The sequence below is a fragment of the Carassius auratus genome, chromosome 14 (genome assembly GCF_003368295.1).
Source record: "Carassius auratus strain Wakin chromosome 14, ASM336829v1, whole genome shotgun sequence".
Taxonomy (NCBI): domain Eukaryota; kingdom Metazoa; phylum Chordata; class Actinopteri; order Cypriniformes; family Cyprinidae; genus Carassius; species Carassius auratus.
Window position 1 is genome coordinate 8,089,585 of NC_039256.1, and position 14,848 is coordinate 8,104,432.

Consider the following 14,848-nt stretch of genomic DNA (forward strand, 5'->3'; position numbering starts at 1 on the left):
GCGTGAAGATAAAGGTGGACTGTCTGCTAATACAGAAGTGTCAATCAACAGTAATGGGCGGAGCTAGTAAAGTGTGAGATTAAAGTGTACAGATCCTTCAGATTTTTTATCAGTATTTTTTCTCCGATGACCTATTGTCTAGGAGTATATAAATTGACATACAAAAGATCTGATTTACTCAATATGTGTGGTTGTGGTTGTGATTTGCTTTTGATTAATGTACAATCTACTTGAATAAATCATGTGACCGTGAATCAAGCAAAGTACTTTATTGAAAGCGCTTCATTCATCTCAAACACACAAACAGCTCTACTAAGACATGTTCTCCTGACTGTGAGCTGATGCCACCGCACTAAAACATTTATCGTCAACATTCATTCATCATTCAGTGTCTTCCATTAACAACCCAAAACAGAACATTTCCTTTTACAGTATGACCTAAACAACAAATGACAGTTTACAGCAAACATGAAAGCTTGTACATCAGTGGTTGGAAATCAGTGGCAAATCTCACCTTCCACTTGAGGCAGGTAAGAATAAACAAACTACACACACACACACACACACACACACACACACTCTCTCTCTCTCTCTCTCTCTCTTTGTTCTGCATGCAGGGTCTGAATTGGGTATTTTTCCCATTTGGTGAGATCTTGATTTGGATTGGTCAGTGGACCCCACAGCTCTCTGCCGTAGAGGACAATGGGCTCAATTACTGATTCTAGTATTTTCAGCCTAACAATTCTAACAGGGATTTCTATAGGACACTGCCGTTATGGCGTACAAGGCCCTGTGTGCTTTATCTCTCAGTTCATTCACAGCATGATTAAAGTTCCCTGTGGATGTGATCTTCAAACCCAGATCCTCCTTTCGCATGTTTAGCAGAGATTCAAGCGATTTTAGTTGATTTTTTCTGGGACAAGTTACATTGGGTTCCTCAGAGTATATTGTTTTTACCCAAGGATTGGTACATGTTCAAAGCAGAACAGCAGCTTTCTGTTTACAATTCTAGCAAAGACTTCTTAGTCGTTTAGTAACTTCAAGCTGGAAAGAAGTTGAACGTAAAATACTACAAATTCTTGAAAATTTGAAATGGGACAGAAATCCTTTTATTTATGGACTTGTCAAAAATGAACATCAATGCTTATTTTTTTTATCTGAATCTTTTTAAAGTGTGGATCATATTCACAGCACAAAGAGAAGGATTTTAAATCTCTTCACTGTCTGCTTGAAGAATCACTAATATATGGAGAACACTTTGATTTAACACGATGACTACAGTCCCTGCACTCACTGAAACACTCGTGGCTTCCAAAATATGTTCTAAGGGAGTCTAGTTAATTTGACTGGACCAGTTTTTGAGAATGTGGAAAGACTTGCTTTGAGTCTGAAGATTAAGTCAAGACAATTTGTTTTTCATTTATTAGAAAAATGGAAAAGACTCACTTCTGATGAACTGAAACTTTTATTGGACTACTGTGAAAGCAAAAATGTGTCCATTTTTTTTCTTTTACCTGTTTAGAATGAGGCTTTGTGCCCTGTTATTGACGGAGGAAATATTTTCTTTTCTCTTTTACTAATGTAAAAAAGGGATTTGTCTTCTTTTTGTTTTCTTTGCGGTATATAATCTAAATGAAAAATGGTAAATGGTGATTTATTGAAAAAGTGTTTTATGTGAAAAACTGTGATTAAGTCTTTTTTCAAAATTCAAATTCTCTCTCTCTCTCTCTCTCTCTCTCTCTCTCTCACACACACACACACACACACACACACACACATTTTAACAGTTTAAGTCTACTTAAAATAAATCATTTACAGGGACATAAATATTATAAATGCAGTTACATACATGTACAAAATCATGGACCAGTGGCATGCAACAGGTGACCTATGGCTGACTATGATATAGGACGAAGCTCAGTACACTCTTTTTGGGCATCCCAAGTTGTTGAAGTCCTCTTTAAACCAACCTGTGTGTGTGTGTCCACCTATCTCTGAAATGGCATAGGAGTGATTGGTATTTAATAACGTTAAAATATTTAATAATGTGAAAGCTTCCTCCATACTAGATATAGATACACACACACACAATAACTGAACAGACCTCTGAGAAGTCCAATGTTTGCTCTGTCACTGCAGGTTTCATACTTTATTAAAGACAAGTTCTCTGAACACTACTATTAAGATCTTAGTATTGCTTCTCAACAAATCAAAAATGTTTTGTTTTTTTGTTTATAAGATTTACACTCATTTTACTTCACATATACATTTTATGATATTTTCTGACTTCTTTCATAAACTGTGCTGGTTTTTGTGTTTGATTGATCCATGTAAGTGTGCACTAGACCAGATCTTCCCAGTCCAGCCTGAGGCCCAGCACTGCACTGCATGTCCTTATTTAACACTCCCGCGATCTCAAATAATGCACTGATGGCTTCAGTGAGGTGTGTTCGATGACTGTAGAGTACTGATTCAACCACGGTGCATTGTTGCTTTTCTCACATTTTGAAACAGCGTGTCAAGTTAAAAGACTTGAAGAAGCACTTTAACTCTCACTTGAGCAAAATGTGGAACAATCTGCAAAAGTACAAATGGTGAAAGGAAGCCATATGACTTTGCAATGACACAAGGCTGTTTTCTGTGAAATCCAGTGGTTTCTGGATAGAGGTGTGAGAGTGGAAGATGCCTGCTGTCGGCCGCTCCTGAGCTCAGCTGAAACCTCTCTGTACACACTGAATGGCTGTCACTTTAAACTTTTCTAGTTTGACCCTGCAGTTCAGGCACTGGCTTTGACTAAACTCTGTTAATTGCCTCACATTGCTTTGAACACACACACACACACAGGAAAGTGCTAATTGTCAGATCTCTTTTAACAGACAATCAACCTAATGTGACTTTAGTGAAGCTGTTTTTATTTATTTATTACCTTTCTTACTTTACAACCTATTCTTTTTCAAATAGTGAGTCTATTTTGAATGCATGAGAGCTTATTCCGCTTCAGAAGATTTCAGTGCATGTAACGTGCTGTGGGACTTGCTGTAATGCAACACATTTGATGCTAATGGAAAGTGTGAAAGTGCACCTGCAAGGGAAACGTCAGAGATCAGAGCTGCTGTTGCTATTTAGGGGTCATGAGTTGCACATTAGTGAAAATTATATCACACATTATTTTAAATACTAAAGGCAAAGTGTTTAATTTGGAGTTTTTAAAGCCATTTAGTTCTTGAGTCATTAAATATATCCACATTACTGATGCAAGGAAACGCCCACCAACTGACTTCCACTTCATATTTTCATGTGTGGCAGATTTTTTATTTTTTTTTGTTGCTAGCTATATATATATATATATATATATATATATATATATATATATATATATATATATATATATATATATATATATATATATATATAATAATAAACTCTTTTAAATTACATACTTGGGAGAGTAAAAAAGCAATGTTGAATCTCAGAAAACAAAGGATTTAAAAGCTATTAAAATTAGCATGTTGAAGAGATTTATACTTTCACTGATTTGCTTCATTCTACTGTTTACAATCAGACTTAATAGTTACTGAAATGATGCAAACTGAAATAAACATGTTGCAGAAGTGTATTAATTGAAGGTTTATATAACGTAACAAAATAACTAATGTCTGCCCCTGTGGCTCATTTGCAGTTAACTGCATTTCAGATTTTTCACCACAGATTTGCATTACTTAGGCTTTACAAGACTGCTGAAGCCATATGCTATATTTTATTCTATCCAAATAACTTGATAAGAATGATAAGAAACTAGAAAAATGTCTCGGGTTACTTGACTGTAACCCTGTTCCCTGAAAAAGTGGGAACAAGATGCTGTACTCAAAAGCGCTAATGAGAACATTCTTTGTTTGACCGGTTGTGAAGCATGTGTGTCAAACACGCCAATAATAGTCTTAAATAACCTCGGCAGGTGATGTCATTGATCACGTGCACCTGCAGGTTATAAATAGACGTGAATCAGACACATCTTCAGGTTCCCCGTTTGTCTGAAGAGACATCTGGACACGTCGACAGTGCGGCATTGAGGCGCAACATCTCATTCCCGCTTTTCCAGGGGATAGGGATACAGTCAAGTAACCCGAGACATTCCCTTTCAAAAGCTACTCTCGATGCTGCGCTCAAAAGCGCTAATGGGAACGAGAATACCAACACCGCCGCACTGTAAGTGTCTGGACCCAGTGTTGTGTAGTGTGTGCGCGCAAACATTTAAGAGTTCTCAGACATGACTCTGGGATGTGGACTCAAAGGCATGAGAGTCCCGAATTGCATGGACATCCAAATTATAGAATCTGACAAATGTGTGTGGAGAGGACCAACCTGCTGCATTACACACTTGCTGCAACAAGGGCGCACCTCTTGCTCAAGCCATTGAAGATTCAACCCCTCTGGTTGAATGGGCCCTAACTCCTAGATGTAAAGTTTGACCATGCGCCATATAGGCTAGGGCAATCGCATCCCTCAGAAGCCTGACAAGAGCTGATTCTAATGGTTCGAAAGGGATGCCAGCCAGCCCTTCGAGCACTACGGCTAAATCCCCTGAAAGGACCGTAGCTCTAGTGGGTGGTCTCAACCACTTTGTCCCAGGAATGAAGCAGGTGACTATATGGTGCTTCTCCACAGAAACACTGTCAATCTAAACATGGCAAGCCAACTATGTATGTTCTGAGAGTACTAGGGCATGTGCCTGAGGACAATGTCTCTTGCAGGAACTCCAGCACTGAAACAATTTGGCAGTGAGCAGGGCCTGCATGGTGTGTCATGCAACAGGCCGTGAAAACACTCCATCTGAGAGCATAAGATCTGAATGACAAGGCTAGGCTGAATGGAAGTACCCGATACTGGTAAGCTTCGGCCACAAAAGCGAATCTCAGTAACCTCTGGAGTTGTGGCAGCATTTTATATGAAAATACGCATTATTTAGATTGATTGTCATGAACTAATCCTCCGATTGGATCTGAGAAACAATCATCTTGACTGTTAGCATGTTGAACTTGTATGTTCTAGGCTAGCGGTTCACCCGCAAAGACTGTAATAGCCTGACTCTCTGTCTGGCAGGGGAACACATTCTATGGCCCCTTTGACCAGCAGAGCCTGTAATTTCTGTGTCAACAGATATGCACGTTCTGGTTTCATGGAAGTGGATACCACGCTGTTGAAACGCAGAGGACGATAGCAAACTGAATCCTGTAGCCTTCCACTGCAGTCCTTTATACACATGGGGATATATTTGGCAGTAGCTTCCATGCTGCCAGCTTTTCAGAAAGGGGCACTAATTTGACACTTCATTTTGTTGTGGGGGGGGGGGGGTAAAATGTCCGGTGTCCTGAAACATGGCAGAAGGCAACCGAGCATGTAACATTTAACTGGAGACCACTGCCCCCCGAACACTGGTGGTGGCAGAGGTTGTTCAGTGATGACCATACTTTGGTCCAGCTCCATCTGCGGCTGCCAAGTGCTAAAGCTGCACCCAAGTCTTACGAGGGTGCGCACAACTCACCACACTCTCTCTCTGAGCCTCCTTCCCCAGAGGAGCTGGATAGTTTTTTTTCACAGCCCAGGCACTTAAGCACAGTGAGTGAGGAAAGTATTAAAAAGCCTCATCCTGGCGCTCAAATCTTCAAGTAATTATGGCGGTCATAAGTTTTTATTTAGGTAAACTGTACGCAATCTGCACCAAAGCCTATAAACGATAGGCAGATCTTTTTGATTGCAGCCTCTCCAGAGTTCAGTTTGAGATTCTTACTGTCCTTGCTCTTTCAGAATAGAGCTGCGGTGCACACATAATGCAGATCTAGACAGGTGGTGCTGGGGAGGTGGAGGAACTCTCATAGTCTGATCAGTCAGGGAAACTTGTTCTACTGTCCAACCTTGCAGACATCAACTAACTTTTAATCTTTCACTTGTCAGGCACACATGTCTTGTCTGCAGTGGCGGGTGGAGCAGTGCCCCACCAAAAAATTCTTCTATCTGAAAACACAGACTTCTATACAAACTTAATCAATCCTAATTCGTCCACATATAAATGTGTTCAGCATTTTGCAATACATGTTTTTTTTTCTAGTTTTATTTTATTATTTTTTTAGTTTCTGTACTGTAAAATAAATGTATAGTTCCCTTTCAAAAACTACTCTCGATGCTGCGCTCAAAAGCGCTAATGAGAATATTCTTTGTTCGACTAGTTGTGTGACGTGTGTCAAACACACCAATAATTGGCTTAAATAACCTCAGGAGGTGACGTCATTGATTACGGGCAGAGAGATGCTAGCTGGCTATCTCTCCCCTATAGCAGAATCATTGTTTAAAAAAAAGATAAATATATTGTAATGGGGTGAAGAAGTACACGACACGAGGATCAAGGTGAGTTCCCCAAAGGGTGGATTTTTATTGACAACCGTGAAGGGGAACTAGCCAACTTGAGGGGTTTCCGGTGCTCGCTGTCTGTTAATTTATATATACATATATATTAACAGACAGTGATTGCTCCCTGCCAAGCCATGTAGCAACATCTACACTTGGATGGAACACATTTCCCGCTGTTGGTCACACCATGGGTTCTGCAGGGATCATTAGAGCCCTTGTGCAATCACAAAGATATATTCTACATTCCATCACCACTACATGCTTTCCTCTGGAATCATCACAAGTGCTCAGCAGCCAATCGTAATGTAGCGTGAGCAAGTGAGGTGTGAAAGAGGGGAGGTGTAACCTTAATACTGTCTCTCTTTGAAACACGCACACTCACCCTTACCTGTGATTCTTCTGCCCGTTTATGCTGTTCTGCACTGATATGCCATGTCTGACACCAGAACAGCTGTACTGATGCATGGCTCTCACTCACTTATGAGTTCAGACGCTGACATGAACCTCAAGATGGGGAAGCTCCTTTCAGTTGTGCTCGTGGGGAGGACCGACTCCAGTCAAACAGTCTCAGGTGTGGTTTCTGTTCTCTAAAAGGCATTGTTTGATCCATCAGTGCTGATTTCCTGCAGCTGTATGGGGGTGGGCACGACTCAGAATCTGCTCCCAGCTACACAAACAATTCCTTGTGAAAGCTGTCTATGTTATCCTTAGGAAGTGATTCTAATTATTCTTTCATAATCCTCAGCTTTTTAAAGAATCATAGGTAGCACAACTCATTAGGTATCACAATGATGCTCTGAGACCCCTGCTGTCATTGATCAGCTGAACATCGAAGCACTATTAGGTTTCATGAGCCCAGAATACCAGCAGCACAACACTTTGTTCAAATTAACTCTGTTTCCACACTGCAATACATTGGCATTGAAGCAGTTCAATTAGCTCATACAGGGGGGGATATTAATAATTTGAAGCCTATTAGATTTACACGTTGAATATATTATAACCTTGTGTCCTTAACATTTGTCCTTTTCTTCATGAATGATTCTGATGATATATGTTTCAATCAGGCATTTTTGTTCAGATTTATTTAATTTTTTATAAAAAAAATTTTTTGCACCTAACACTTTTATTATTATTATTATTATTATTATTATTATAGTTACATGATTTGTTGCCCTAGTTTAGAAGTGTTGTGTTGTATTGTTTATTTTATTTTATTTTTATCATGTGATAAGTGAGGATTTTGTTGCCTGTTAGATGTTTTTATTTTTTTGGAGATCTTCAACAGGACCACCCCGCTCACAACTGCAGTTTTTATCCCTTTTTTTTCTTCTTGAAAATCTGTTTAATAAAGATGCATAACCACTGTATCTGTTTCTGACCACAGCACTTGGCCAGGAACATGTGCCAGATGAGCTTCTGTAGAACAACAGTGATCTGCGTCTGATGACATGCTGTTAAGCTACTTGGCAGTAAAACTTAGTAAAACGACTGACAGAACGGGAAAGCTTGTTTTACTGAGCTCACGACACACTCTTCTGTATGAGGATCATGCTCTATCACTTCATCATAAATAAAGCACACAAGAAACTATGAGCATACAATGTGGTAGTTCTGTCATTAGTCATAAAATTACCAATTAAAACTGCAAAACTGTGCACATATATGTTAAGAGCGTCTCTCAAATGCATGTACTAAAATATTCTGCAATTTGAGATCACAACATGGGCACAAGCTGATGTGCATTTATTCATTTATTTTATTTGCAATTAATGTGAGTACAGTACACTAGAAAATATGCAAAAAAAATGTGTTTAAATGAAACCATATTTAAATGCATAAAATAACTATTAAAATACCTGGAGGTGAGGAACGATGCAAAAATTGTCACTCAGTATTACTTGATCTAATTACAGTGAAGTACAAATGAATTGTATTCAGTTGTTCCAGACATTAACAGTCCAGTACTTTATAATAAAATAATGTTGATTTCTGTGCCACCACTATGAAAACACCCGGCTCTGCCACTGAAGACAGCTCTATAAACTCTGAGATCTGCTCACAGACACTCACAGACAGTCAGAAAACTAATGGCATGGATTTATTTAATAGAGTGCAAGCATCTGGAAGCAGACAGTTGCTCACAGCCGCAGTAATGAGGGGTCCCGGGGGACTGATATATCAGTGTGAGCGTGCTCTACGCCTGTACTGTAAATCACTGCACTCTGGAAACCCCATTAATATGTGTACCTGATTGATGTGACAAACACATCCATGAAGAAAAGAGTTAATCACGCAGACTTTTCAGGAGCCTAATCAGTGGCTGAAGAGTGTGGAACCTGATGGGAGGTGACACGCTGTCCAATTAAAAGATTACTTCCCATGATAGCAGTGCATATCAAAGGTGACTTAGATTCAATAAGAGATCATATCCATTTATGTTTATGAACTACCATCTAGCATGGCCTCAGAGAAAACTGCTATCTCTGTTCGACAGAGCTATCTGCAGCTCTGTGGACTATATTTCACTGAATGACTGCTGAACATTAAAACTATAAGTGCCCATAAAATCAACATTTTATACTCGGGGAAGTTGTATTTTGTGCTCAGTCACCTGTCTGAAGAGCTTCTCCTCTCACAGAAAAGAGTGATCTTGCTTGTGTTGGGGTTGTGTAGATAAATGAAACTCTGAGATTGTGATTATGATTATTTTAAACCTCCTGAACTGATAATGTGCTAATGGCCAGTTTTATGACACTTACAGCAAGCTCTCTGCCAGCATGGCAACAGCACACATCAGGATAGGTGTACAGATATCTCTTAAAGCAGCACGTGACCATATACTGTAGCAGAAATATTAAGAGTAGTATGGTGGTATGCTATTCTGACTCTAAAGACCCCATGAAATCAAATTTGGCTGTAAGGGTGACTTTGTGAATCTTGAGGTATATGCACATGTGTATGTAATGCGTTACTTTGCTCCTAAACAACAACAAACAAACACAAAATGGTGAGTTCAGACACACTGGCATCATGCATCAACATCAAACTACACATGATCATTACCAAAATGATCACAATTTTACTGTTACGACATTCCCAGAAAAAAGGTATGAACGTTGTCAATACAGGAACACCACCAGAGCTTCACGTTAGTAAGGGCTCTTTAGTGTTGATATGGCAGTGAGCAGGTCTCTGACTGCTGGAATAAATGCCAAGAATGTCTTCTCCAGCTCCAGCTCAGATTCTTCACACACACAGACCAGCACTGCATGACAGGCTGACAGTATGTGATAAGGGATGTGAAAGCTTTTTATTAGTAGTATTATTAGACAGTAAAAAATTAAATAATTAAAAAAAGACAGGAAAGAATACAAAAATAACATAATTTATTCAACAGTTCTTCTCCCTGGAGCTATGTCTTCCACCAAGTGTTCTCGTAGCTTCACAAAGCTGAAGTTGAGCCACGATGTCACATGACTGTTTTACTGATGTCTTTACTATGTTTCTGGGTCTGGGAACATTCCAGTAGCATCGCTGTCTATAGGGGGGGGGGGGGGGGGGGGGCAGATGAGGGGGAGTCATTAATGACAGAATATTCATTTTTGGGTTAACAATGCCTTTAAAAATCATGAGCTCTTCTGTCTCTATAGTTTTTATAGTTTAAAGTTATTTTTTTTCAACACTTATTCACCAAACAGAGAAACAACTAATCAGTTCCAAAAAAACACAAGAAACACAGTTGATACGAAGACATAGTCTGAATCCAATATTTGATAATAATAAAGCATAACGAGAGATTTTTGAGGGGGTTTTTTTGTAGAACGGTCAGAACGGTTTTGAACAGGAACACCACAAGTGTGTAATATCTCATGTGATAATAGCATTTTTGGAGGAAAGAAAATACTCTCTGTGTCAAAATGACCAGAACACAGAACAGTGTTATGTCAATGACACCAGGTCATTTTAAACAGACACATCTGTGCATAATTTGTAGAAATGTCTAAAACAGAATTTAGAAGTGAATTAGTCTAATCATTCAGTTGAGGGTTTCATTTGTCTAATTCTGCTTTGAATATTTGTGTTCTTTCGATGTGAGTTTGTCAGTCAGTTGTCGGAGCTGAAGGGAAATCTTTTCTAACAGTTTCTTCTTGTTTACACAGTTTCATATTCACGTGCTACACATCTTCACAATACCAGATCTTCCTGGTGACATCAGTTCTGAGCAGGTCAGCGCTAAGAGATGTACATTGTGATCTTTGCTATACGGCCGGCACGAGGGAAACCATGTTCAGAGGCCCAAGAAAGCAGTGCTTCATCATTTTAATTGCTCATCTCTAACGGGTTTCCCTCTGCTTGTGGAATGAGACTCTGGAGGAAGCCTGATGAATGTAAGCCGCTGCTAGATGTACTCCTCATTTCAATAGTTCTTATATAGGATGATATGAGAAGAGAGTGATTTAAGAAGGGTGTGGGAAACACTGTGTCTACATTACTGAAGTCATTTAAACTGAATTAAAGTTGGATTGTGTTTCTTCAGCCAATGGCAGGTCTATTTCACACCTACTTAGAAGCAATTAACAACAACTGCAGGCAAAATATGAAGCAGAACGTGACCTCTGTGTGTTTGTGTTGGGAGCAAATAGCTTGTGGTGTGTTGTTGTGACTTGCAACTTGTTTTTATTTTATTATTATTATTATTTTTATTATTATTATTATTATTATTTTACATAAAGGCAAAGATGCAGACTAGACTCTACTGTAGGTGCGTTCCAATCAATTGTAAGTTCCCTGCAAAGTAGACTTCACAGGGGTGTAAGCAAGATCCAATACAATCCAAATGAATTATTCTTTTTTTGTTTCTGAAAGCAACAAGCTTTCATGTAAAATGTAAGTTCTTTCCTTCCGTGGCATGTAGCTGGTAATAAGTGGGATAGTTTTACGTTAACAAGCGGCTGGCTGAACATTGGCCCTTACAGCACTTTAGAGGAGGTCAAGCATCTCAAAGGATTATTATAAAGAGCACTAATGAGCAGAAGACGAGACAACACCGGTGCCATGAAGCAACAATGACGTGAAATGACGTGTTTTTCAATCCTCACTGCTGCTAAAAACAAGCACTCTTCTACTGTAGGAACACTAACTGTGTCATTACACATATTAGCTACGGTTTCATAATACATGCAAAATCCTATATTATTGTCAGAATTATGTTTCTTTATGTTTTCTTCCTTTGTTTAGATTTCCCCGTCACTTCTCTTGGTTACTGAATTAATGAGTGTTTTCAGCTGTGTATCATTCATTTGCTTTAGTACTTGTGTTGTCCATGTTTGGTGCTCTCTGTTATGCGTGTTCGATTATTCTCACTAAAATCATCCTTATTTTGGAAGCTTTGACTCATCATGGCTTTGGAACTTGATAAAAAGTGACTATCATTCATGCAATGTCACTTTGTAAAGAAACACTACGCACCTGTGCACATACGCAGAACATGTTTTACACACAGTTTTCACAAATTCACATTTCTGACCTTTACAACAAGACGATAATCACCATTTTGAAACCCATTTAACCCATGGAACAGGACAGTAAAATAAAGTGCTTCCAGGATTATCTGCAGAAACAGTGTTCTCTGTTTCATCTCTCTTTCATCTATGAAAGGTCTATTGTTTCAATTCTACAGTGCTTGACCTTGACCTGAAAGGTCGACTTCATTTACCCTCTTGCAAGAGTGACCTTGATTTTGTACAAGAAGTCAATTGATTTGAACAAATTCAAGGTCTTGACCATTGAGCTGCACAGCAATCAGCCGAGAACAGTGTATCTGCTGATTTAAACCGTGTCATGACAATGGCACTTATCATGAGCAGATTATTTCTCACTGTGGAGCAGTGCCCATCTTGAGCATCAGGGAGGACTCAGAGAGTGTCTGTTAGTAAAGTCATGACCGCAGCTCCAGTTTAATAAAAGCTTTTATGCCCTTCACAAACAGGCACACATCACAGATTCACTTTCACACTCTCAGCTCTCCGGTGGTTTAAAGAGATTAAACAGCCAAAGCATGCTTACTGAAGTGCTTTCCCGCTCCATCCATCCAGAAAAAAAAGTTTGACAAGTACCTGAATTCAAACATCTGACACACAACAGGAAAAAAAAGAAGAAAAAAATAAATAAAAAAAGGTAAAACAAAATGTTTCCATTTAATGCTTGTCTGACAGCAAACGTGTTCAGTTGCTCAGCTGGTAGAGCGTTGCTCAGGTACAGGTGCAATAGACACTTCACCAAAGAGTTTAAAACCTCACAGGAGAAAAAAAAACCTCATGGCTGCTTCAGAATATATGTGCAGAATATGTTTGCTTTTGCTCACAGTGCAGTTTAGGGTAGGTACATAAGTTCAGCTCCACTCACCAGACTTTATATGTGCAATAAACAGTGTAAAAAAATTTGGCATATTAAACTGCTTTAGAGAAAGCTGAACATGCTCATTAGTGCCAGTCAGTGGATGTTTCACTTTAAAAGTGCCATGAAACACTACAGTAAGGTGGCTCAAAATACAGCGTGCTACCTCAACATATAACTTACTACTTCATGTATGCTAAACTTGACCGAGTCAGATCGACAAAATCACTTGACTAGGTCAAATTGTGTCAACAAACCATTTTTACAGTGTACAGGGTATATGGAGTTAAAGATGTAATGTAAGTAAAGAAGCTACTTATCTATTAGTTCTATACTCCATTTATGATTTAAGACTTGCATTGATCTGTTTTCTGCTCTTAATCGGCTCGGCTTACACCATAGATGAAGCGGTCGGGTCATCACATGTGGTAGCCGCAAACTCCTTCGTAGAATCTGCTCACACCGTGGCTCACTCTAGTCCTCCACTCACTCTAGACCTCCGCTCACTCTAGACCACAGCTCACTCTAGACCGTGGCTCACTCTAGACCACCAATCACTCTAGACCATGGCTCACTCTAGGCCTCTGCTCACTCTAGACTGTGGCTCACTCTAGACCTCCGCTCACTCTAGACCTCCGCTCACTCTAGACCACCAATCACTCTAGACCTCCGCTCACTCTAGACCACCAATCACTCTAGACCATGGCTCACTCTAGGCCTCTGCTCACTCTAGACTGTGGCTCACTCTAGACCTCCGCTCACTCTAGGCCACCAATCACTCTAGACCGTGGCTCACTCTAGGCCTCTGCTCACTCTAGACCGGGGCTCACTCTAGACCTCCGCTCACTCTAGGCCACCAATCACTCTAGACCGTGGCTCACTCTAGGCCTCTGCTCACTCTAGACCGGGGCTCACTCTAGAACGCAGCTCACTCTAGACTGTGGCTCACTCTAGGCCTCTGCTCACTCTAGACCACAGCTCACTCTAGACCGTGGCTCACTCTAGGCCTCTGCTCAATCTAGGCCTCCATTCACTCTAGACCACAGCTCACTCTAGACCTCCACTCACTCTAGGCATCCGCTCACTCTAGGCCACCGCTCACTCTAGACCTCAGCTCACTCTAGGCCACCAATCACTCTAGACCGTGGCTCACTCTAGACCGTGGCTCACTCTAGGCCTCTGCTCACTCTAGGCCTCCGCTCACTCTAGACCACAGCTCACTCTAGACCGTGGCTCACTCTAGGACTCTGCTCAATCTAGGCCTCCATTCACTCTAGACCACATCTCACTCTAGACCTCCACTCACTCTAGGCATCCGCTCACTCTAGGCCACCGATCACTCTAGACCTCCGCTCACTCTAGGCCACCAATCACTCTAGACCGTGGCTCACTCTAGACCGTGGCTCACTCTAGGCCTCTGCTCACTCTAGGCCTCCGCTCACTCTAGACCACAGCTCACTCTAGACCGTGGCTCACTCTAGGCCTCTGCTCAATCTAGGCCTCCATTCACTCTAGACCACAGCTCACTCTAGACCTCTGCTCACTCTAGACCACAGCTCACTCTAGACCTCAGCTCACTCTAGGCCTCAGCTCACTCTAAGCCTCTGCTCAATCTAGGCCTCCATTCACTCTAGACCACAGCTCACTCTAGACCTCCGCTCACTCTAGGCCTCCGCTCACTCTAGACCGTGGCTCACTCTAGACCTCCGCTCACTCTAGACCACAGCTCACTCTAGACCGTGGCTCACTCTAGGCCTCTGCTCAATCTAGGCCTCCATTCACTCTAGACCACAGCTCACTCTAGACCTCCGCTCACTCTAGGCCTCCGCTAACTCTAGACCGTGGCTCACTCTAGACCACAGCTCACTCTAGACCTCCGCTCACTCTAGGCTGTGGATCACTCTAGACCGTGGCTCACTCTAGACTGTGGCTCACTCTAGGCCTCTGCTCACTCTAGGCCACCGATCACTCTAGACTGTGGCTCACTCTAGACCTTGGCTCACTCTAGACCGTGGCTCTCTCTATGCCTCTGCTCACTCTGAAC

The 14,848-nt window shown here is 40.9% G+C and overlaps 1 protein-coding gene across 1 annotated transcript in view; it reads right to left on the bottom strand.

Annotated features, from left to right (window-relative positions):
* Window positions 1–14,848, bottom strand: part of LOC113113511 (X-linked interleukin-1 receptor accessory protein-like 2) — a 201,463-nt gene that overhangs the window by 150,733 nt on the left and 35,882 nt on the right. The gene's annotated exons all lie outside the window — the stretch shown is intronic.